Genomic DNA, 24,469 nt, shown 5'->3' on the forward strand with positions numbered 1-24,469 from the left:
GACACAAGTATACTACTAGCACTGTAAAATATTTTCCCCCCAGTTTTAAGTTATAAACATAATCGGAGTATTGAAATTTCCCTTGAGGTAACACATTTCAGTCGAGGTGTCAAGGTCTCTGGATTGTGGCCGTTCGCTGACGCGCACCAGCGGCACTGTACCAGAACCGACGCAGGTATACTACTAGCAGTGCTGGGGCGGCCACTGCCCGGCCGCGTGTCGCCGGGGCAAGGTCCGGCCGGCCCGGTGCCCGGGGACCCGGGGCGGCGCGCCGCGGCGACACAAGTCCAGCAGGCAGACGTCCAGGCGGTCCCTCGTCGCACCAGCCCACCAGGTCTGTGCCAGCGCCCTGCGTCTGTCGTACCTGCGGGCCGGCGCCTCTCACCTCGTTGTTGCACGTATGTCTGAGCCGCATTGTTAGGTCTGAAGAAACCAATGGCGGCTTTAGGATGACTTTTCGGGAGGGGCTATCGCTCAAAGAAAGGTCGTAGTTGCAAAAAATTAAAGTGGTCAGATATTGGGTTTGGAATATTATTTACAAATTACAGGTTTAAAATACAGAACCTTAGTAGCTCCATGCAACTTTTGATGAGACAAAAGTTTCACATATGAAATTAAATATTTAAGTAAACATAAATCAATATACAATACACTATTCAATAAAATTGGTCTCGGGAGGGGCTATCACTCCCACCGCCCCCCTTCTGGAGCCGCGCTTGGAAGAAACCCACATGAAAACACCTCAACTCATGTGATGCTAAAAGGATACTCACTTATTGTTATAAACACGCTCATTACTGAATCACTCACTCTGTAACGCTGTCTGAATTTTATTTTCATGCGCCATAATATGCATGAGGGCATAGTGCCATATTTTGACGAGGCCGATAGTTTCAATATTTTCCAGTGATGAAGTAACGAGCCGTGGCTTAATATTTCCACGTTTGGCCGCGTATATCTTTTTTGATATAATTCAAGTTGTTGGCCTGCACTTGCAAATGGGGATCTACCAACCACTGTGGTCACAGTTTTTCCAGCGATGATGATAGGATTGAATTGATCGCGAACAGATGTTAAGGCACATTTGAATTGTAGCATGCTTATGTTGTTGCGAATTCTATTCAGTTGAGATCTGCCAATAGGTTTGCCATCTCGGTGTATTTTGAATCGAATCCACAGCAGAAAGATTATTGAATGACCACAATTATTTTATATATATAATAATAATTTTCTTTTCACAATATTAAAAGAAATATAATTTTTAATAAATATTTTGTATATATAAAATTAAAGTGTTTGTTATACACATAATTTTTCCACGGGCACCTTGGGTGCCTTGCAACTAACTAGTTTTTAACATATATTTAGAAATGTAAGCAGCACAAATTAAACAAAAATCAAACAAAAAATTTAATTTAAACTATTAATTTTTGAGCTACCCAGTATATTTATTTACTAACTACTACGTCCTATAATCACATTTCGCCTATTCTTAGTACTTGAATAAAGGTTTGTTCAAAATTAATTTTTATAAAGTTCGTATATCGCCATCCACTATACACATTGCACGTTATATTACTACGCCCGCTTCAGACTGTAATCTGTCCCAAGAAAACACAGAAAGCGTTCAATAATTGTAATTTTATACCAAAATTGTGTGAGAACAAGCCTGTTAGCAGAAAATGCCGCTAATTTTGAACGTCTCAATAAAAAAAAATTGGTTGTCTGTAATGTCGGTTTACGGACGATATTTTAACGTGACGTCATAACAAAACATTGATGAAATTATTGCATACTTTTATGAATAAAATTGAATCATTTTAATTTTAATAATAAAAGAATAAATACTTGAAATTATACTAGTAATCAGATTTTTAAAATGCAAGAATAATTAACCTTTATTGCCGAAATTGTTGTTGTAATAAGCAATGCAAACCACATTAACTTTTCACTTCACTTTATAAACAGTCGACGAAACAGTTCACGTGTAGATGACTTGTAATTAAGTTTAAAAAAACTGGCATTTAGCTATAAAGTTTAAATATAGTTGTGAACAAGTTTTTATATAAATAAACTGTAATCAAATATCTATCATCAATTATATGAATCACCATAATTTTTTAGTCAATTGTAACATAACCTATTATCACTGCACTCGCCGACAGCGTAACGGAACACAGCGTAACGGAACAATGAGCGTAACGGGACACTTTTTCGTGCATGCAGCCGGCGTTCATCGATTTATTAGATGTTGTCACGTGAATAATTCCATTTACTTCCGAGCTGCTATCGGAGTGAGTCGGCGCAATAAGAGACTGGACTCGCACTGCGTGGTCCGGGCTCGAAGGCTGTAATCCCGGTCCGAACATCCAGACGTCGGTTCACGTATGTTTTCGCAAATTATCTCCAGGAATACGCTGTTTTTTTTAAGGCGATGACTGCTTCCTTCCTTGTATCAGTGATATGTATTGTGAGTTGTGTTTTTCCTGATTACGGCCATTGCAATTGGCAATCTGAATGGACTCCTTTCCTTTCAATCAGCCTCTAATATTAATAATGAACTATTTTAAATGGAACTTTGTTCAGTTTGAACACTCTTAATATAAGCTTATGTATAAAAAAAGACCGCGTGTAGCTCAGTGCACATAAGAGAAGTAAAACTTATTTGGTAATTCAATACCTGGACTCGTAAGTATACAGTAAGAGTAAAAAGTATGAAAAAAAAAAAGGTGGGGGAGAAAGAAGACAATTTTCTAAAAACAACTTCTAGTATTAATAGGATTTAAGAAAATTATTTCAAGGATCCAAATAAAACATTAAATTCAAAATATCATTTCAATTTTTCAATTTATTTCCTCGATATTTACATTAATGTTGATATTATAGCTTTATGGTAACTAAAATATGAAATGTACGTAGACAACGTTCTCATATTGTTTATAATATTCTAAATGTAGCTAACCTAAACTAACTCAGCGTATTTTGAGGGATAAATTCCCGTTTTGAGGGAACATTTCCCGTGTTATTCCTAAAAAATTCAAAAATTAGGAATTCGAAAAACCTCAAAAGAACCCAAATTCCTAAAAAAAGTGGTTTAAGACTCCTAAAAGGAAGCCGCCATAAGCCGCTGATATCAAGACTTTGACCTTGACCATCAATTTAATTGTTTAATTTTGAACCAAAAAAATAATTAAAAAAACATAAACAAATTAGGTTATGTCAAATGTTTAGTTACTTAATCGATTTCGGTCCTTGGTTCGATTCCCGGCGAGAGTAAACATGTAATTTATTAATAATAAATATAAAATTCTTAGTAAAAATTAAAATAATAATAAAACATGTTTAGGTCACACCCGCCATCTTGAAATATTATGTAACCACTGATATTATGGTAACGAATGCCATTTCAAAAATCTGTATTTTTTATGTTAGAAAATCGGGAAAAACTTAATAAAATTGTAATAAAAATTCTTCCATCTTGAATTAACACATCACCTTTGCTCATATCATTACGGTCACCATATCGGATTCTAGAAATGTCCCACGTTTCGTTACTGCAGCCATCTTGGATTGTATGACGTCATCGGTTCACATTTAGTTACGGACACCATCTTGGATTCTATATCGTTACAAATGTCGTTACGGCCGCCATCTTGAAAATCCGTATTTTTGTTCTAGAAAAACGGGAAAAAATTAAAAAAGTTATAAAAAATAATTAATCGAATTTTAATAAATTATTATTTTAAAAACGCACTCACGTCCTTGGCTCAAACGTGGTGGGGGCAAAAATAAAAGCGACAAATCCTTCCTCCACTAAAGCTGCCGACAGACTGACCTCCCACCGCCGCCGTTTCTTCATATGCTCGGCCGGGAGCGTGTGACAGCGATACCAGAAACTATTATGTTCCCATAACTCGCTATGTGGGAAGTCAATACAAGATTGCGACCCCGTCACTTTGTTCAATGCCAGGGTATATATATCGCCAGCTAGATGCCATCATGTCCACTATCTTGTTTCGCCTGCTGGAGATCGCCAACTTCTTTTCGTCTGCTAGAGTGCGCTACCGCCTTATTAGTTTAATTTTTACCCACTAAACTGCAGTAATCATTTGCTATTACTGTAGCACCCACCATCTTGATATTTGGACGCCATCTTGTAAGTCCGTAATTATTAAGCTATAAATACGGGAAAATTGTCAAAAATCATCAAAAAATATCTAAAATTAATATACTGATTCATTCAATCGGTTTCTGTCTTTTTTTCTATACTTACTTGATCAATCGAAAAAAATTAATGTTATGTAAAAAATAATAATTTCAATAAATATGGTGGGAAGTCCTAAAAGAAGCTTTAAATTACTCATCTACCAGCCTCCAGTAAGCAGATGATAACATATTGACCGCCATCTTGAAAATTCAAAATAAGTAAGAAATACGGAAAAAATTCCAAAATTTATCAAAAAATTCACTTATTTAAATATAATGATGACGCGATAGATTTCCGTCTTTGGGTTAATTTTCGGCCAGTGATAAGGATAACTACAACTTAAAATAAAATTTTTAATTCTGTTTCCCGTTACCTTTCGTGGAGTTTATTAATTATTAACTCTACGAAAAACAACAATAGACAATTATATCTTGTTGTCACGCTGCCTAATATAAAGTCTATTTGTTTTCATTGCATTAAATACATTCCAACCTGTTCATGTAAAATGCAGTACGTATAGGCAAAATGTCTTCGGACCACGAGACCAGGCCATGAACAATGTCAGGCGTATAGACCAGACATTTCCGAACCTCAAGACCTTCGCCGATAGCTAATATAACATATTTCAACCAGTCAAGACAAAGTCTTCGAACTGTCAGACCTAAAGTATTGATAAAATCAATTACAAGCAAATATACCAACGGAACATATCTTACGCTTACTAAAGGACCAAGAATCTTTAAAAAGGTTTTATTAAGACCAAGAAGTTTTAAACTAGTAAATATTCAGAGGTAATACAGATTAGACTACGCACATTTAACGAAATGACACAAATTCAAAAAAAGAAAAGAACATACAGTACACACACTGAACACACAGTTCACGCACAGTACACACACAGTACACACACTGGACACACGTACACACACACATCGCACAGCACACACACTGAACAAACAGTACACACTGGACATGTATTTGACAAAAATGAAGCTCATTTGGACGAAAATTCGATGTGGTGTGATACCATCTTGTCACAGGAATACGGTTTCGTCAATATACGGTAAGCTCCAACTGCTCCAATGCTCCAACAGCTCCAACTAATCCAAAGCTCCAAATGCTCCAATTGCTGCAACAGCTCCAATTGCTCCAACAGCTTCAAGTGCTCCAAATGCTTCAATTGCTTTAAGTGCTCCAAACGCTCCATCTACATTTGGCTGCATCTGATTTAACTTGATCAGAAGCATATTCTAAAAAAGAACCAAAATGACGCACATTTAAACGAAAATTGAACTTGGTAAAATACGATCTCATCAGATTGACTCTTACCCATCAGTCGAATATGATCTTATAGTCTTGTCTACGCACATTTAACGTTATGGACCCACATTTAACGAAAAGGACGCGCGTTTTGAACGAAAATTCAACAAAAAAGGTAGCACATTTAACGAAAATGACGCACATTTGAACGCAAATTCGAGTAAAATGAAGCTCATTTAAAGAAAAGGAGGTACATTTTCTTGAAAATTAAACTTAGTAGGATGCGATCGACAATTTACGATAGGTTATAATGCCTCCAACAGTCATCGAATCCAACAGTCTTTCGCTCCAAAAGTAAATCGCTCCAAAAGTATTTGGCTCCAAAAAATAAGTCTTCTGGCTCCAACAGTCATTGGCTCCAAAAGTATTTGGCTCCAGCGGTCTTAGGCATAGCTGCTATTTGGCTACGATACTAGGAGGCTACGAAGCTATGAAACTACAAGACTACAAAACTTAAAAAGGCTGTGAGCCTACAAGGCTACAAGGCTACTAGGCTACAAGTGTACTAGACTACGAGACTGCATGGCTAAATGGCTACAAGTCTAAGAGGCTACGAGACTACTTGGCTCTGTGTTTGACGCTATTCAACTGCGTGAAAGAATTTATCTCATGCAAAAGAACTTGTTCTACGTAGTCCCAACTCTTTCCAACAGATTTCGACACGTGTTGTGCTGAGGTAAAAATTATTTATTTCTTTTATGTGAAATGCGGGATGCGCACTAACTATCGCAAGAGAAGGATGACTTCGCTGGACATCAAGGAGAAGGAAGTTTGTCTTGCATGATAGTGCTCTCAGCTGTCTCAGGGAATATTATTTTACTGAGTAATGGAATTTTTTTAATTCCACCTGTTATTTTTTTAGTGATAATTTAGTAGCAAAAATTCACAAATTAAATGTAACTCTGAATAAAATTGCGTGACTCATTAAGTAAATGAAAAATGTCGTGCAGATCTCTATTTCTCAGAAATAACCAGAAGCACTCGGAGAACATGAGTAAAAGTTTTGTCAGGAATAATCAGGAGCACACGGAGAAAACTAACGCACGTTTTCCTTAAAATCTGAAAATCGTATAAAAATATAAAATAAAATAAAAAATTGCTAAATAATAAAAATAAAATAATAAAAAAATTACAAAATTACAAAAACAACTACTGCCAGCACGTGAACTTCTCCTTTGTTGAGCAAAGATAGAGTTCTAGTACCAGCCAGAATTTGTTTGTAAGTATTTTTATTTTTTATTTTTATTTTTTATATTTATTATTCGGAAATGTTTTTTTCTATGATTTTCTGATATCAAGGAAAACGTGCGTTAGTTTTCTCTGTGTGCTCCTGATTATTCCTGCCAATATTTTAATGGTATTATTCTTGGTTTCCTCAAAATGGAATATGTGAAATTCAAAATGGCGGAATAAAGATGGCGGATCCAAGATGGACAACGGGGTCAACGTCATGTTCAAGGGTCAGGATCATCCAAGATGGCCGCCGTGATGTCACAATTCAAGATGGCGTCGGCAATCCCCAATCCACAGCCTGCAACCTGGCGCAGGAGAAACCAAAATACACTCCTGTTATTCATATGTAACAGCCAACCTAAAATCTCCTGCTCACTCGCACTAACAGCGATGAGGGCCGCAACAGAATAATAAGACGTCTAATATATTTTCATTAAAGCTTGTATATCTTAAACTGACATGAGTGTGCTCGTAGAAGTTAAGCTACTAAAATTGCTCTAAATCTTTATATATATATATACATATATATATATTTATATATATATATATACATATATATATATATTTATATATATATATTCTCTTTAGTGTAAGTTTGGTAAAGATAATGTCATTTAAAATTTTACTTGCTTACTTGTAGTAAAAACCTTTTTTTGGAAAAACGCCAAATGAATTCTTACGAGGCAGTTTACAACAAATTTCTAAACATTTTTTGTCGAAAAGAACTACCCTCAAACCAATTTTAGGGATCGGTAATCTTAAATGTGCTGGTTATTCAACACATTCCAGTCAGGGAATGAGCTGGACGGCAGCGGGTTTCAAAATGTTAATTTATAGCCAAATAAATTAACTACTTTCATATAGCTATTTTTTATGATAAAACACTTACATGGAAGAACTGCACTGCAAGAAGTTTGACCGACGCTATATATCTTGCATGTATAGACACTATCTACATCAACAACTAGCACGACATCATGTTTTAACTGCTCAGTTATAATAGGTATTTCAAATTGGCTTAAGAATCCTGTATTTCAACCAAAGAGTAAATGACTATTAATATTATTAGTAAACATTATAACTTGAAAAAAATAGGTGTATAGCTAAAAATTATAAAAAAATACTGTTAATAACTATAGCTTTTAACTGGAAAGAAAATTAAACGTAAATACATTATAAAATACTAAAAATATATGATTTTAGGTTGTGTAGTAAAAAATCTAAAAGTAAATTTTTACTATAGTGATAATTATGGGGGAATTGTAAGAAAATATAATCCAGGTTGTAATGGACTTTTTTAATGTACAGTTATTTTCCTGTATGTTGTCTTCTCACACATTTTGTCAGCGAATGTAACGTTTTTATCGTATGATTGTGAGTTAACAGTGTGTTAGTGTGTTATTGTGTAATTGTAGATGTTATTTATGCAATAGTATGTTTTATGTCTTTGGTTTATTTGTGTCATTCTGATAGTGACCAGATGGAACATAAAGTATATAAATAAATAAATAAATAAAAATTCAAATAAATGATTCACACAAAGCAGAACACTTTTTTTTTAGCTTAAGTTTTTTATTCAATCTTTCAGTCTCGTCTACATAGGGTTCATTATATACGAATACGGGCAATGTGACGAGAATGTACATAGACGAAATAAATGTGTGGGGCAAACCTGAGTAACCCGCGAAAACCCTCCAGCCCAACACAACGTCCGCCACGTTTCCAACTTTCGAACATTCGTGTTTGACTGCTCCAGGAATAGTGCCTGGATCACCTGGGAGTGCGGCGAGTAATCTGGCCACTCGGCCACCAGGCCCTGAAGTGCGGCGAGTAATCTGGCCACTCGGCCACCAGGCCCTGAAATGCGGCGAGTAATCTGGCCACTCGGCCACCAGGCCCTGAAGTGCGGCGAGTAATCTACTCACTCGGCTACCAGGCCCTGAAGTGCGGCGAGTAATCTACTCACTCGGCCACCAGGCCCTGAAGTGCGGCGAGTAATCTACTCACTCGGCTACCAGGCCCTGACGTGCGGCGAGTAATCTGGCCACTCGGCCACCAGGCCCTGAAGTGCGGCGAGTAATCTACTCACTCGGCTACCAGGCCCTGAAGTGCGGCGAGTAATCTACTCACTCGGCTACCAGGCCCTGAAGTGCGGCGAGTAATCTACTGACTCGGCCACCAGGCCCTGACGTGCGGGAGTAATCTGGCCACTCGGCCACCAGGCCCTTAAGTGCGGCGAGTAATCTACTCACTCGGCTACCAGGCCCTGAAGTGCGGCGAGTAATCTACTCACTCGGCCACCAGGCCCTGAAGTGCGGCGAGTAATCTACTCACTCGGCTACCAGGCCCTGACGTGCGGCGAGTAATCTGGCCACTCGGCCACCAGGCCCTGAAGTGCGGCGAGTAATCTACTCACTCGGCTACCAGGCCCTGAAGTGCGGCGAGTAATCTACTCACTCGGCCACCAGGCCCTGACGTGCGGCGAGTAATCTGGCCACTCGGCCACCAGGCCCTGAAGTGCGGCGAGTAATCTACTCACTCGGCTACCAGGCCCTGAAGTGCGGCGAGTAATCTACTCACTCGGCCACCAGGCCCTGAAGTGCGGCGAGTAATCTACTCACTCGGCTACCAGGCCCTGAAGTGCGGCGAGTAATCTACTCACTCGGCCACCAGGCCCTGAAGTGCGGCGAGTAATCTGGCCACTCGGCCACCAGGCCCTGAAATGCGGCGAGTAATCTGGCCACTCGGCCACCAGGCCCTGAAGTGCGGCGAGTAATCTACTCACTCGGCTACCAGGCCCTGAAGTGCGGCGAGTAATCTGGCCACTCGGCCACTGAAGGCCGAAGTATTCACGGAGGGGCGTCCATTTTGCAGGAAATCAGTATCCGAGGGGGCTCGACCCCCCTGGAATTAAGGAGCCCCTCTCTTGTGCTTGCAAAACTGTAACTGTGAAGAGGGGTGGACAAATGTAAACTTCAAAACTATGTTTTATGGGAAACATTCTGTATATTAAAAAGTGTTCTGTTTACTGCATGAAATAGGCAGAAATATGGATATTATACAACCGTATGACGTATGTCGGTTAAGCCAACGCGCACAACCTCCCCCCCCCCCATGCCAACGCCATTGTGAAATTCCGCCTCCCCCCAGTCATGAGAATCCTAAAATGGTCTGTCTCACGTTTAGATTGCATTACATTGCATTCCCCTTTTTAAAGTCTCATACTACCTGGCTTGTGAATATTAAAAATCTTCTTTTGTATACCATCATTAGTTATAATGTCTTATTTTTTTTTAATTTGGTGTATTTGTTGATTTTATAAGAATATAGAGTGTATATTGACATCATTAGGTACTACAGTTGTATTCATTCAGAAAGAAACAAAAAAAAAACAGTGCAATGCTAAACACCACGAGAAAGTATTTGCAATAATCGGTCACTATAAACACAAGGCCTTCCTTAAAGTTATGTGCTACTATCAAACAGAGCCAAAAAATTTAGTTTAAAATGGTATAGCAAATTTGTTGACAAACAAAATGTTTAAATCAAGATGACGTATTTTAGTTACGTCTATTTAAAAGTAAAAATGGAATATTATTAGATAATGCTTTTGATGAAAACACGAATATGTTTTTGCCCCTAAATTTTCCATTGAAAAATACTATTTTTTTCCAGATACATTACAAATGTTTTTCATTGCATTATAAAGGTGTGTCTAAAACTGTTGTGCTCTAGGGAGTGCAAAACACGGAGTAACGGGGACAGCTATTGTACCAGTAATGGTGCACTGGAAAGAGAGAGAGAGAGAGAGAGAGAGAGAGAGAGAGAGAGAGAGAGAGCATGCATGTGGAAATGCATACCGCGAACTAAATGCCGGTCTACACGCAACGTTTTCAACAACGATTTACCTGCGCAGGTCACATCGTTGTAGACAAGACGTAGCGTGTAGACAGGAAAACTGCGCAGTTTTGTGAACTGCGCGGAGACGGAACACGGAGAAGGAAAACTGTCCGCGCAGTTTAGTCGACCTGCACAGATTTGTCGTAGCGTGTGGACACTTCCTCCGTCTTCTCCGTACACGGGGCTCAGTTCTCCCTCGGTATTTGTGCCGGAACAGTGTAATCTGTTCAACGATGACCGATCTTCGACAGTGTTCACGTGAATTTCTAACAGAGTTCATTGGTCTGTACAAGTCCTTTCCGTGTTTGTGGCGGGTCAACTCAAAAGAATATAGCGATAGGGACAAAAAAAGTCAAGCGTATGAAGCACTTGTGCTAAAATACAAAGAGGTTGACATAGCGGCTAACAGAGATTAAAAAAAAAAAAAAAACATTAATTCTTTGAGTTTGGTATACCGGAAAGAATTGGCCAAAGTAAGTAATTCTCGCAACTGATAGGATAAAACTTGGCTGCAAACTGTGTTGCGTAGACACGGCTAAACTGCAACCTTTTGTTTGCACAGTTTTGCCTGCGCAGTCAAAACTGTGTAACGAGACCCGCTGAACACGGACACAGTGGAGCCGTTGCTTACCAGCTGGTGCCACGCGCCATTCTTGCCTGACGCTCCCCCCCCCCCCCCTCCCCGCGGCCAGAGTTGCAATGACTTGTATTGTATGTCGATGTTACGGACGGCAATTATTAACCATCATGCGGTGTGGTCACGCACCATTTCCGCAATGTTTATGGTGCGACAATGTGGACGGCATGGAGTTGTGAATAGCCAGGAGACGGCAAGCTGCGACGTAGTTCAAATCACTTTTTAACTTCGCCATCGCCATATTGCCCCACCCAAAACATTTCGTAAATGGGGCTTAATAACTTCTGATGATGACGATGAATAAGTATTAACATTGAATATAATATTCCAAGGTATTAATTAGAATATCCCTCCTTAGAAACAACCACTTTTATGATAATATTTGTCATTTAAACCTGTTTTAACAATGCAAAACACTGCACTGTCACCAATGTTCTGGCCCTCTAACCAATATGGCACAACAGTAAGATGAAAGAAAAAAATGGAGTGTGGCTGTGTCATGTACACGACCGTGTGTTGTACGTGAATACGTGTACGTAACAGGTAATATTTTGTTGGCTTCAATGAGCGCAGAAACCATAGACGATCGCACACATCACACTTATGTCCGAATGGATTGTTGACAAACGTCATAGTGAAACGTGCACTAGCTACTGCCCAATGTGTCTTCATAATCGACGATCGTACACAATCGATGCATACATAGTCCGGCGTCGATCGTACACAATCGATGCATACACAGTCCGGCGTCGATATAGAAGCGCTTGCATAATTTCAACCGCCCCAGCTGCAGATGTACTGGCACCGTCGTTGATCCGCTCGGCCGCATTTATTCTTTTACGTTCCCGGCACTGCTTCACTCGGTAATATGGTGATTAATTGGTATAATTCGATTGCTTTTGGGAAGCCCTTTCCAACCGTATACGATCTCTGTATTTGGATTTGGCTTTTTGACGCGTAGAGACCGACATTATATATTTTTAATTATATATATTTTTTATTTTAACACCATATATATTCACTGTAAACATTTTACACTAATGTTTTATATACGCAATCGATAGATTTTGACGAGAGCTGACGATTGGAACTCAAACGAACGTCGTATGTAGCTTCTCCGAGTCAAACGTTATACTAAATGGAAATCTCGAAACGCAGCAAAATTGCCTCAAAATGGCGGCGCTTTCCCCTCCACCGCGCGCGATGCGTCACAGTCCTCACTTAGCGTAACGAATTCTTTGATCCTTTAGCTATCCAGTGGTGTAATTAAATTCCGGGTGGAGATGATAGATATGTAGCTGCAACACCAAACTGTATCCCCCCGATTTTGTTATCATTCGTGTTTTTTTAATTGCCTCCCACTATGGAAGCAATTTTAAAGACGTATTCACGTAAAAAAAAAAGGCTGCACATAGTTACTGATGGACGGTGCGTCGCAGCACAGCACAACTGCCACTCCGTCGCTCCAGCAGAGCTCGCGGTAGGGTCGTCGCACGCGGGTCGCAGTACCTCGGGCCTGGCCTTGAAGAGGGCGTGGAGGGGTGGGAGGTAGCAGGGCTAACGACGCTAAGTGAGGGCCGTCAGTCCAGTGCGGAGTGCGCCCGATGCGGCGTGGCTGCGCGCACGCACCCACCACACGCGGTGAGTACAGCCACGGTTACACTGGCCACTACCCCAGCGCAGATGGTGTTCTTATTACTGTATCTTCTTCACTGCCCGCAGGGTAAGTTGGGGCGAATACTCGTTACAGAGTAACTAAAAGTACACATTACGAGGGTAGTGCTCGACGGTTGGAAGGAGGAGGAAGAGGGTAATATCGGATTAGTTAAACTTCAGACGACTGTAAGACTCTTGCAGTTTTTTAGTCGCCATCTTTGATACAATCGTTAACATTTATGGTTTGGCATTGTTGAAGTGGATTATTGAAGTGTAAGGCTGGGCATGCACAGAATCATACAAGATGCGACACGGCGCGACTTGATGAGACATGGCGCGACACGGTACAACACGGCACGACAAAGCGCGACACGAAGCAACATGGTGCGACGTGGCGTGACACGTCGCGACGTGACGCGACTTGTCGCGACATGGCACAACATGGCGCGACACGACTTGTCACGACACGGCGCGATACGACGCGACTTGTTGCGACACGGCACAACATGGCGCGACGCGACACGACACGACACGGCGCGACACGGCGCCACTAGTCGCGACACGGCGCGACACGGCGCGACACGGCGCGATACAACGCCACTTGTCGCGACACGGCACAACATGGCGTGACACGACGCGACTTGTCACGACACGGCACAACATGGCGCGACGCGACACGACACGACACGGCGCGACACGGCGCCACTAGTCGCGACACGGCGCGACACGGCGCGACACGGCGCGATACAACGCCACTTGTCGCGACACGGCACAACATGGCGCGACGCGACATGACACGACACGGCGCGAAACGGTGCGATACGACGCGACTTGTCACGACACGACACAACATGGCGCGACATGGCGCGACACCGCCGTGTATTTTCGTTAAAATATTTCGTTCCATATTCTTTAAATCAAATTTTTGGTCGTGATACTCCTTCAAAGATGGATCATATAAAATAGTTATTTTCTGTACTAATACTAAACGTACTTATCGATCTCCATCTATCTCCATAATGAGAAAAAATAAATAAAAATACTTAATAAATTAAAGTAACGATGAAACACAGTATTTAACTAGTCAGCTATAAACACTCTACCAGTCTGTATGTTCTGAGGGTTCTCGTGGTAGCGCGAGTCTACATGATGTCATGTGCCTCCTCTGCCAGGAGGTAAATATTGTTTCTTAGCCAGGTTCGTTCCTCTTCTTGGCATGTCACAAAAATAATAGCTGGAAGCATGACGAAGTAGAAAAATTTGTCAGCTTGGTTAAGTAAATTCGAGCAACAAGTGTGCCCGTCAATGTTTTTAACTTTAAATTTGTTTACATAGCTTGATGAGTCCATTGTAAAAAAGTTTAAACAATGACAAGTGCTAATAATGTTTTCCTGCTTATAATGTTTCTTTTTTAAGCTCTTTTGAAAAATGTTATAACAGGGTTCTACTGTACAGGCTAAACTACTTATATTTCTTTACTGCAATATTGTTTTAAAACATTATATGCATTAAGATTCTTACCTAAAGTTAGAAGTTCATAGAGAAGCGCACATTTATTCCAAAAAAGTAGTCTTTAAATTATTTAATATTTTTTCTACATATTTGACTTAGAGTGGAAAGTGTATAGCTGTTATCAAATGAACAATAACTTCAGGAACTATGTCAATATGTTTGGATAACATATTTATATAATACACCGTAGTTTAGTAACTCAAAATTCAAATATGTACTGCTGAGAGAGGGGGAAGTTTAGATGATTTTAAGTATTATACTTGTTTGTAAGTAGACTATGGACATGGGAGCCAGGTGGTGGGTGAAGTGCCGAGTTGCTGGCCGCCATTTTGTATTGTGATGTCACGGCTGTATGACCTTGATCTTTGAAATTGACCTTGAACCCCTGACCTTTACTTTTATCCTGGCTGCCATATTGGATTATGCCATCTTGGATCCCACCATTTTGGAATCCGCCATCTTGGAATCTGACTTCACAGCTGCCATATAGTTTTTTTTGTTTGAGGTCACCATATTGGATGATATAATGCCCACCATCTTTGATTATGCTGTTTGTTCCTAGTGTGAGCCAGCGTCGCTCTTTCACTTGAACATAAGGCCGATGTTCCATTACCTACCAGAGTTATGACCTTTATAAACATGTTAAATTTAATTAATTATACAGAATATATTGAAAACGAGGTGATTCAAACCATGAAAGGTCGGACCTCTGGTATGGAAAACACACGCCTTTGACCACACGGTCATCGAGCTATTTACCTGACTAAGAATCAAATAATGTATACATGAAATAACACATATTTAGACTTATTTTTCAAATATGAATGAATAATAGCAGCACCTGTTGGAGGCCTAACCACCATATTTGTTTTCTATGCTTACAAGGAGATCATTGTGCGTATTACATGCATGGTCTGTTAGAGTGCTGCCACCATGGGTGTAGATCCGGGGGGGGGGGGGGGGGGCATGGGGACCCGGGCCCTCTGATGCATCTCAAAAATAGATCCAGGTGGAGCACCATTTCGTAGTTCATTCTTCATGTTCTTTCGGGGAAATATAAACATCGGAAGAATGTAAATTCCACCCGCACTCATGCAAGTAACTACAGTAAACAGAATTACCCTCTCTGCCGAATTAAGGCTACCTACTTGCTCATTCCCTTTCCTTTGAAAACACATTTCCTGTTTCGATCGAACCAGAATCAGGCCGGTTTCATGACAATGAAAATTTCGATTAGCTAATAGTGAAGTTTTTCATATTCTCCAAGTATTGTAAAAAACAAACCCAGAATTTCTTATTAAAACCCTTTATTCTGGCAACGGAAGTTCCTTCAGGACTGCGCAGAGATAAGTAACTACGGATTTCGTTTTAAGAACTTTCAAACTCACTGCCATTTTGCTGATTGTTGCCCATAGGAAATTAATGGGGAGTGTGACTTTCAGCAGCATATTCAAACGCTAGTCTCCTAATGCATTTCGTAAGTTAATCAAAAAAAAAGTTCGTCCATGTTCAAACAATGATGCAAAAGCCGGTTTTCAGTTTCTTAGAAAACGCTGGTTTTCTACCAAGAGGAATGTTCAGAATTTCAAATTAATGAACCGGAAGAGCTCACAGAACACCAAAAGTTTTTTTGGGCCTTTTAAAATAGGTACCACTTATTTGGCCTGGACGGCGCGGATAACATTTGCCTTTTTGTCTTTGTCCCACTTTCAGTCTGCAGGGCCTTTGCCTGCCATTTGAAAATCAAGGACAGTAAACTGCAATTCCGCACTATTTAGGGCAATGACGAGAATGTTAGTAATTGCACAAATAGTTATTGAGAGATTTTTTTATCATTGTGCAACAAACCACAAAAAAGCTATTTCCCAATTTGTAGTATTTTAGAATCAGCAACTTCCTATATTAGGCCTACACTATGAGCAAAATCGACTATTTTGTTACGCGGTAAATAGGCAGAATTTTTCAGTTATTGCATTGTGTTTTATATGTATAGCTACTGTTTTGAACTAACCTAACAAAATGCTTCCAATAAAAGTAAAATTACTTCGAATATTACTGAAAATTATTGCATAGTTAACCGGTGATATTTTATATTAAAAATACTCTACATTATATAAAAATTTCCATTGATCACTACACATTGTGTATTGGTGGCATGTTATTAATGATCCGTTTCGTCTGTCAAAATACATTTACACTTATATATGCTTCCAACTAACTATTAAGGCTTAAATTTTTGAGAAAACTTATCTCACAAAGTATTTACAGTTTGACGACCACGTATGCTAAGCACTTATGAATGATTTAAAAAATCTCTAAAGTATTTATTTAAATATATTTTAGAGTTACAGTGAATTGCCAAATATAAAAGCCGATAAACAAATAAACAAAACTAAAAAAGACTTTTACAATAAAGGCAATGACTTTCAGGCATTTTTGAGGTTATAATTCCGTCCGTCCGTCCGTCGATAGTTAAAGATTGGCAAGGTTTTGGCGGGAGGATGGATGGAGTTTTTCGGGCCATCTGATTGGCTGCAGGTCACGTGATTGACAACGGACCAACGGACGGGGGAGACGGATCTTTGTTGAGCCCAGCTTAACTTTAGAGAACTCACCGACTCACAGCAACGTCCAACACGTTAATGCGAGCAATCCGGGTTTGAAGCCACCGGGAATCGAACCCGCATCACTTCGATAGGAGGCAAGTGATGCTACCACTTTTCTATTTAGATTTTTTACCTAAACAATTTGATTAGCTCTATGATAACTTACACAATATTATCGGTTCAATCACTCCTCCTTTACTGTTTAAATTTTGACAAGTTTTTATTTTCTTGTTCGCAATATTACTGATTGTGACAAGAGTTGTGACTTATTCATTTAAATTATATGATAATATATATAATATTATAAAATATTTTTCACTCATGAGTAGAGACCTGTAAAATTCGTGGGTTCAATGACCTCCAGGATAGACTCTACTACACTCTACACATTCGGGCAAATGCCACCTGTTCATTGGCTGCTGACTTGTGAGTCTTCTCGACTGAGTGTCTGTGATTCGACACTTCTTTGAGCGAGGGTCTCTAATTGGCCCTCATTACTCCAGATTAACAGTGAACCAGTGGTAGAAGCAGCGCTAAGGTATAATTATTTGAATTGTAGCATATCACGAAATTAATCCGCGAATTTTGCAGGTCTCTACTCATGAATAAACCGTAGCTCAAAATATTCGCAAAGAAAGCCGGCGCGCATCCAAATGAACTACGGAGGCCTGCACCAAGCAATTACTCTGTTACTGTGAATTCTATCAGGGCGTGTCTGCGTTACGAGGCGGGATGATAGTGCCTCTAAGGGCAAGGCTCTGGACTGGCGCGCTGTCTTCTCGTCGTGCATAGGACAACTATTTGAGTGGTTACAATAACTTTATAAGGTCAATTAATGAGCATTAAGGAGTAATGCAATGCCCTTGAGTGCTTTTAAAAAAACCTGCACCGGGTGGTTTATGCCTAAAAAAAATATTCTGATAACGCGCGACTTACCCATGTTCAAGATTCTAAAAACACAGTTTAAAAGCGAATTACAGATACAGAACTACTCATTCGTTCTTTTAGGGTGTTCTGAAATTCTTTACGAAAACAGATTCAACTCTGATATTTTAAGCAGTTCGCATGGTTTTTCCGTGAAGCTCTGCACGTCGCATGTGCCCGGGGGGGGGGGGGGGGGGGGGGGGCCAAGAGCTGTATTAACCCCCGCCTTGTTGAAGTCTTCAAACACCTTGCAGTAATCTTTGATATTGTATTCCATGGTTTGAAAGGTAATAGAAAATAGCTTTGGGCTTCTTATGAAGGTTTTTTTTTGCAGACCGGTGTAATAATTGTGATGACAGTTGTAGTCCCACACGTGAAATTATAACTTATTCACTCTTGGAGATACATGCTGCACGTAACCTTTTGATAAACATCAGATTGAAACAAAAAACGAATTCATGTGACACCAATCTAAAAATTTCGAATAATTACCCAAAATGGAAATAACAGTGAAAGTGAAAATGGAATAAATGAGACACTAAGAGATTCGCATAGTGTCTGACTGCAGTTTTGTTCCTGTAGAAGTGATTGTGGGAAATGAACTGGATACTCAGCCTGAAACCAAGATGGCGGGTGGAGCGGACGGCTTGGAGCGCCGCGGGGGTGAAGGACGGCGGCGCGGAGATAGCGGCGCCCGGGGTCACGGGTTCATAGTTCTGTGTCCGCGCGGCGCAGCGGGTGTTTCAATGTCACGTGTCCGCGCGTCGGGCCAGGGGTGCCCGACCCTCGACGATGATGCCGCATTCCGCCCACCCCCTTTGGGAAGTCCCTCCCCCCCCAAAAAAAATACTTACCCAGGAATTTGATTTTGAAAGTGTCTATCCAAGTGTTCCGGGGATCCTAACCTAGAAAATTTTTAAATTTAGACAATCATAACAATTTTTTTAAATGAAAATTAACACTAAAATACTAAGAAAAATATTGCACTTTAAGGGAAATTAATGTCAACTGATAAAAACAATTTTAGATTTATTGATTTTTTATTATTTCCCCTCCCCCCTCTAACCCAACCCTGCGGACGCCACCCCTCAAAGACGGTTAAGATAGTATGCTACTTTGTGATAAACTGCGTCGCCTACGGTTGCTACTGTAGGCCCATATGTCAGTTTGTTAATGTCAATAGTAATATAATTTTTTTTTTAATTCTCGTGTTCAAATTTTAATTTATTTTTCAATTTTTTTTAAACTTCAACCATCCCACCTCCCCTTCCCCCCAAAAAATCCCCGTATGGGTGCGTGGCCACCACGTGCGTTGCAAGTGAAACTTCACTTTCAATAATCCACTTAAACGATAAAAAAATAAACCCTATAGTACATTTTTGAAGTTCACGATTGCAACAAACCTGCAGAGAAAATCACAGTTTAATGACCACTAATTTATTCACTGTCCATTTCCCCTGTAATTTACCCCCCCCCCCCCCCCAAACCACTCTTATTTCCCTAATCCTGTAATCCTGAGCGTTGAAAATTTTGATTCTCGTTACACTCTAATGAGTTATTATTCGAATTACCTTATCGACTGTAAAGAAGTTTTAGCTTAATGATTTAAAAAAAAATTGGTTGTCTGTAAAGTCAGTTTACGGACGATAGTTTATCGTGACAACGTCATAACAATACATTGATGAAATGATTGCATACTTTATGAATAAAATTGAATCATTTTTTATTTTAATAATAAAAGAATAAATACTTGAAATTATACTAGTAATCAGATTTTTAAAATGCAAGAATAATTAACCCTTTATTGCCGAAATTGTTGTTGTAATAAACAATGAAAACCACATTAACTTTTCACTTCACTTTATAAACAGTCGAGTGGAAGAGAGATAGATGCGGCGCAAGCGTACAATGAGCGTAACGGGACACAGCGTAACGGAACAAAGTGCGTAACGGGACACAGCGTAATGGAACAATGAGCGTAACGGGACACTTTTTCGTGCGTGCAGCTGGCGTTCATCGATTTATTAGACCTTGTCACGTCAAAAAAAAATTTGATAAGGGAGGAATCACAGAGCATGAGCGACATTTTCGACGTAAGAATATGTTTGGGTTTACACGTCAGAAGGCTGGTCGCAGAGAGGCTGGTGAACTGCAACTGATCCACGCGCACACGTGGTTGGCCGAGAGCCCGCCAAGAGGCGACTGCTGGTTGGAGGAGTGCTCGTGGTGACGTCACGGGGGCGTGGCCTCCTGCCACTGGCAGAGCCACAGAAATGGCCGTGCACGGGCTCGACTGCATTCAGGCGAGGTCATTTCCACCATTCGTCATGGTGGAAAAACCAGGGTTTCTTCGGCCGGCGGGTTTTCGGAAGGCAGCGTGAACTTGGCAAATACTTACGCCCTGGAAGCTGAGGATATCTATCTAGATCCATGTTCGTTTACTTTTTTTTTTGAAGCGTTTTTCATCTTAAACGTACACACACACGATACACACGAATCAAGTAAGTAAGAAAAATATGGGCTATGGCCTTTGATAAGGGAATATCACAGCTTTTGGATGGAATTATTTCGGAAATAAAGAAGAGGGAACACCAAAACCAAGATGGCTGGAATGGGCTCCATATGTATGTCATCTGGAATATGAGTCCAGTGTCTACGACGGCGCCGCCTCGCTTCCACTGGAAGTGGCCAAGAGAACAATAAGTAAATGAGTTAAGTAGTTGAGTCACACAGTAATCGCCAGATATGTGTAACGAGCAAATTCATGTGTTCTCATGTTGCGCATTCACTTATAGTATGAAACTCGGACACTAAATACAACATTGAATTCTTCAAAATAATGCCGAGCGTGATAAATATACGAAAGTTGTGTTTTCAACTACACTTCTTGACGTGAATCCCATGAAGATCCCGCAACTCCGCTGGAATTTGTTTCCGGAGCAGCTATGTCGGCTATCGAATCATTCGATTCGCAGAGTGAAATTTACAAAATATATATTGAAACGAAACCGATAAACGCAAAAAAGGCTTGAAAAATACCAAACCCTGGTTTTTGACCTGATTTTGACAAGGAATTTTATTTTAAAAATACTGTCAACAATTTGTTCATGCCATCCGCCACAGATGGCAGTACCGTGGTTTCACGTGTCCGTTCCATTCACGTAATTACTCCCGTATACAGAGAGCTAAATTGGTACACGACAAAAAGACGTGACCGACAATCCTGTGAGCACGGGAAAAGGAAGTATTATGAAGTGGTGTCGGGCAATGAAACGAGCCCCTAGCATGTATGCAGCCGGTGAAGCACATCTGCTTGTCAGGTGGCGGCGCTTGGAGCGAAGTGTCGATATAAACAAACAATCTAGCGACGCCAGTAAAGGGTGCGACTGTTGCAGTCACCAGTTGGCTGTCTGTGACTGACTGTCTACATCTTCGACGGAAGTTTTGAGAGTGACAGGTGTCAATTCAGCGTGACATAGTGCGGACTAGATAATCGGCATGTTGAGACTTGAACGCACAACCTTCATGCATGACACATATTTATGAGCCCCGGGATACTATTAAAATAGTTCGGAGCCCACTATACCCTTGGAGGTCCTGTCACTTGAAATCTCTTGGTTTTACCTTGCAGTGAAAGTACCCAATTAACTATTATAAATACGAACTACTGAATGAATTATTTTCAATACAATTGTTATGAAAATTATTTTACTTGAAAATTATTAAATACGAAATTTCCGCAGTATAGTTGAAGCATAATATTTCTAAGTCAGAAATAACTTATGTGTGAAACCACTTCATTTTAAATACCGTATAAACAAGAATATTTCCGTTTTTATAAATTTTTGAACTCATCGACGGTTCTACAAATTTTATTAGCGCGAAAATCTTTTGATCTTTGAATTTTAGTTGCTAGAGATATTGTCAGTTTGGTTTTGAACTTTTGTTGCTAGATATGTTGTCAGTTTGGTTTTGAATTTTAATTTCTAGAGATGTGGTCCGTTTGGTTATTTGGCAGCCTTGGTTATGTAAACACATTTACTGGGAGAGTTCATTGTACTCATACATCATTGATATCAACGAATAGCTAGACACTTCTATCTATCACACAAAGTCAAATTTAATTGGTCGCGACGTCATACACATACAGATTGCTACAACTTTAGTGGTTAATATAACTATAGTATGTCTAAAGCTTCGATTACAGTACATAGCAAATGGCTTCCACTGTTGCCAGATGAATACTACTCAGATTATTTAAATGCTTATTTTGTATACCATCCGTAAAATTATTTTAAAACTAATTTTTAATTTACTATTCGTCTATTTTTCAAAGACCATAAAATAACGTTTTTGGACAGCATTATTACAGTTGTTTACATTCTGAAAAAAAAAAAAACATAAATTTTAAACACAAATAATTATTTCACAGGAGAAACTAATTATAGCAATCTGTCAATATTAAAAACAAGAAATTACATTAATTTTGTGCTATGGTCAAACAGCGCCAAATATATAATGTAAAATTATATAAAACAAATTTGATGACGAAAACGGTTCAAACTAACATAGCGTCTTTCAATAATGTTTCCTTATAAGTAACTATCAGAAGATTCTGTTGATGAAATATAACAACAAAATTTATTTACAAGAATTTTCCATTATATTAATAAAAAAGTTTAATTATATTACAAAATATTTTCATCGCATTATAAATGTGGGTCTAAAACTGTTGTTGCCTTTTGGGATAATCTGTCTGGCAACAGAGTGCTCCAAAACAAAGATGGCGCTAACAGTAAATACCTTGCGTTGGAAAGGGAGAGTAAATGCTCATTGAAATGCACAACGCGCACTCGGAGGAGACACGCTGTTGAACTACGTGTAAGTAGACGCAATAACGGCAGTCTCTGCAGAAGGCCGCACAAAGCAAGGACGATAAAGAGTGGCAACTTATTGCTATAACTAACGTTCTTATTTTATTTGGATATCCGAGATCTGTGTGGGATTAAGAGGCAACCTAACAACTTGATAGTCGTTAACTTTTATGAAGCAAATGTTGGCAAGCTTGATATTTTTGTAGTTGTTAGAAGCTGGGAATATTAACCGAATTATGTCTAAGATGATTTATTTTTCAATACGGAACAACCAAATCACTATGTTAAAATGTTTTATATTGAAAACTACATAACCGCCAAATTTGAGCGCTGAAAATCAATACCTCAGTTTCTAATGAAAAAAAAAAAAAAGTACACACGAGTAAAGAACACGCAAAATTTAACTTTGCAGCCATGCTTATATCATTGCTACCAAAATAGTTTAACGTTGACAAAAATTATTCCAAGGTATATTTTGCCTTTATAATCAATGCACCACTCCGTTAAAAAACAATTCCATAAATTCTGAACTAAGAATGTTCGTAAATATTACTTTTTTTAAATTCATGTTATTATGTTTTAGAAATTTTTATGTTTTCCTCATATTGAAAACTTAATTTTTGATGTTGAAATTTCTCAACCGCACAGTTTTTAGTGGCCATATTCCGCCTATACAGTCGCGCCCCCTGGAAGGTTGTTGCTGCGCGTGGCTAGCGCTAAACGACTGCGCCTGCTCGTCGCCTGCTTCCCGCGAGCGACTGACGTCACTGCGCAGGGATCGCGCGTTCTCTCAGCCAGTGGAGTCATGCCGTCATATGCGTGCTCTCAGCCAGCGGAGTCATGCCGTCATATGCGTGCAATTCGAATTTCCGCTCTATTGTTCGAGATAGTAACTTTACAGGTCTGCGTTTATGGACATTGAACCTCAACAAAAAAAGAACGCTAGTTTTGCATTTACTGCCACTTATTAAAATTATGCCCAGCTGGAGCTGGAACGTGTTGTGTGGTGAGGTCAACAACCGACCGCTCTGACGTCACGGCGGCTATCTTGGATGACCTTGACCTTTGACTTTTACCTTGACCTTGACTATTGACCTTTACCATGATTTTGGGCTTTGAACTTTACCTTGGCCTTCAACCACAGTCGCCATATTGTATTTTGCGATCTTGACATCGAGCGCCCCAATCTCCGAACGTTGCAATGTTGGTTACAGTCGCCATTTTGAAGTCTTATAACATGTCCACCATCTTGGATCAGATGTTACAGACATTTTTTTTAGATTATGAGACACATCTGCCATCTTGGAATCAAACTCCCCAATCCCTAACGTTGCAATTTTTAGTACGGTCGCAATCTTGGAAAATCTGTATTTTTTATTCTAGAAATTTGGGGAAAAATTTAAAAAAAGTTATTAATAAAATTTAAATGAAAACTTTCACCATCTTGAATTATGACATGACCATTGTACTTATCATTACGGCCGCCATCTTGAAAATCAATAATTAACATGCAATTTTAATGGGAAAAAATTAAAAATTTATAAAAAATGTAATTAATAAAATTTTCATTAGATATCACTTATGTCATAGAGTTCGGAGT

The 24,469-nt window shown here is 39.6% G+C and overlaps 1 protein-coding gene across 2 annotated transcripts in view; it reads left to right on the plus strand.

Moving 5' to 3' along the window:
- Positions 1-295: 295 nt before the first annotated feature.
- The window catches only part of LOC134533262 (lipid storage droplets surface-binding protein 1), a 103,224-nt gene continuing 79,050 nt past the window's right edge, over positions 296-24,469 (plus strand). The window contains exon 1 of one of the 2 annotated variants that reach the window (XM_063370697.1): positions 296-334. The gene's annotated coding sequence lies outside the window, so the exon portion shown is untranslated. Of the gene's footprint in view, positions 399-24,469 lie in introns of both variants that reach the window. The other variant, XM_063370698.1, reaches the window with a different exon arrangement.

This window comes from Bacillus rossius, chromosome 6 (assembly GCF_032445375.1).
Source record: "Bacillus rossius redtenbacheri isolate Brsri chromosome 6, Brsri_v3, whole genome shotgun sequence".
In the NCBI taxonomy this organism is placed as follows: domain Eukaryota; kingdom Metazoa; phylum Arthropoda; class Insecta; order Phasmatodea; family Bacillidae; genus Bacillus; species Bacillus rossius.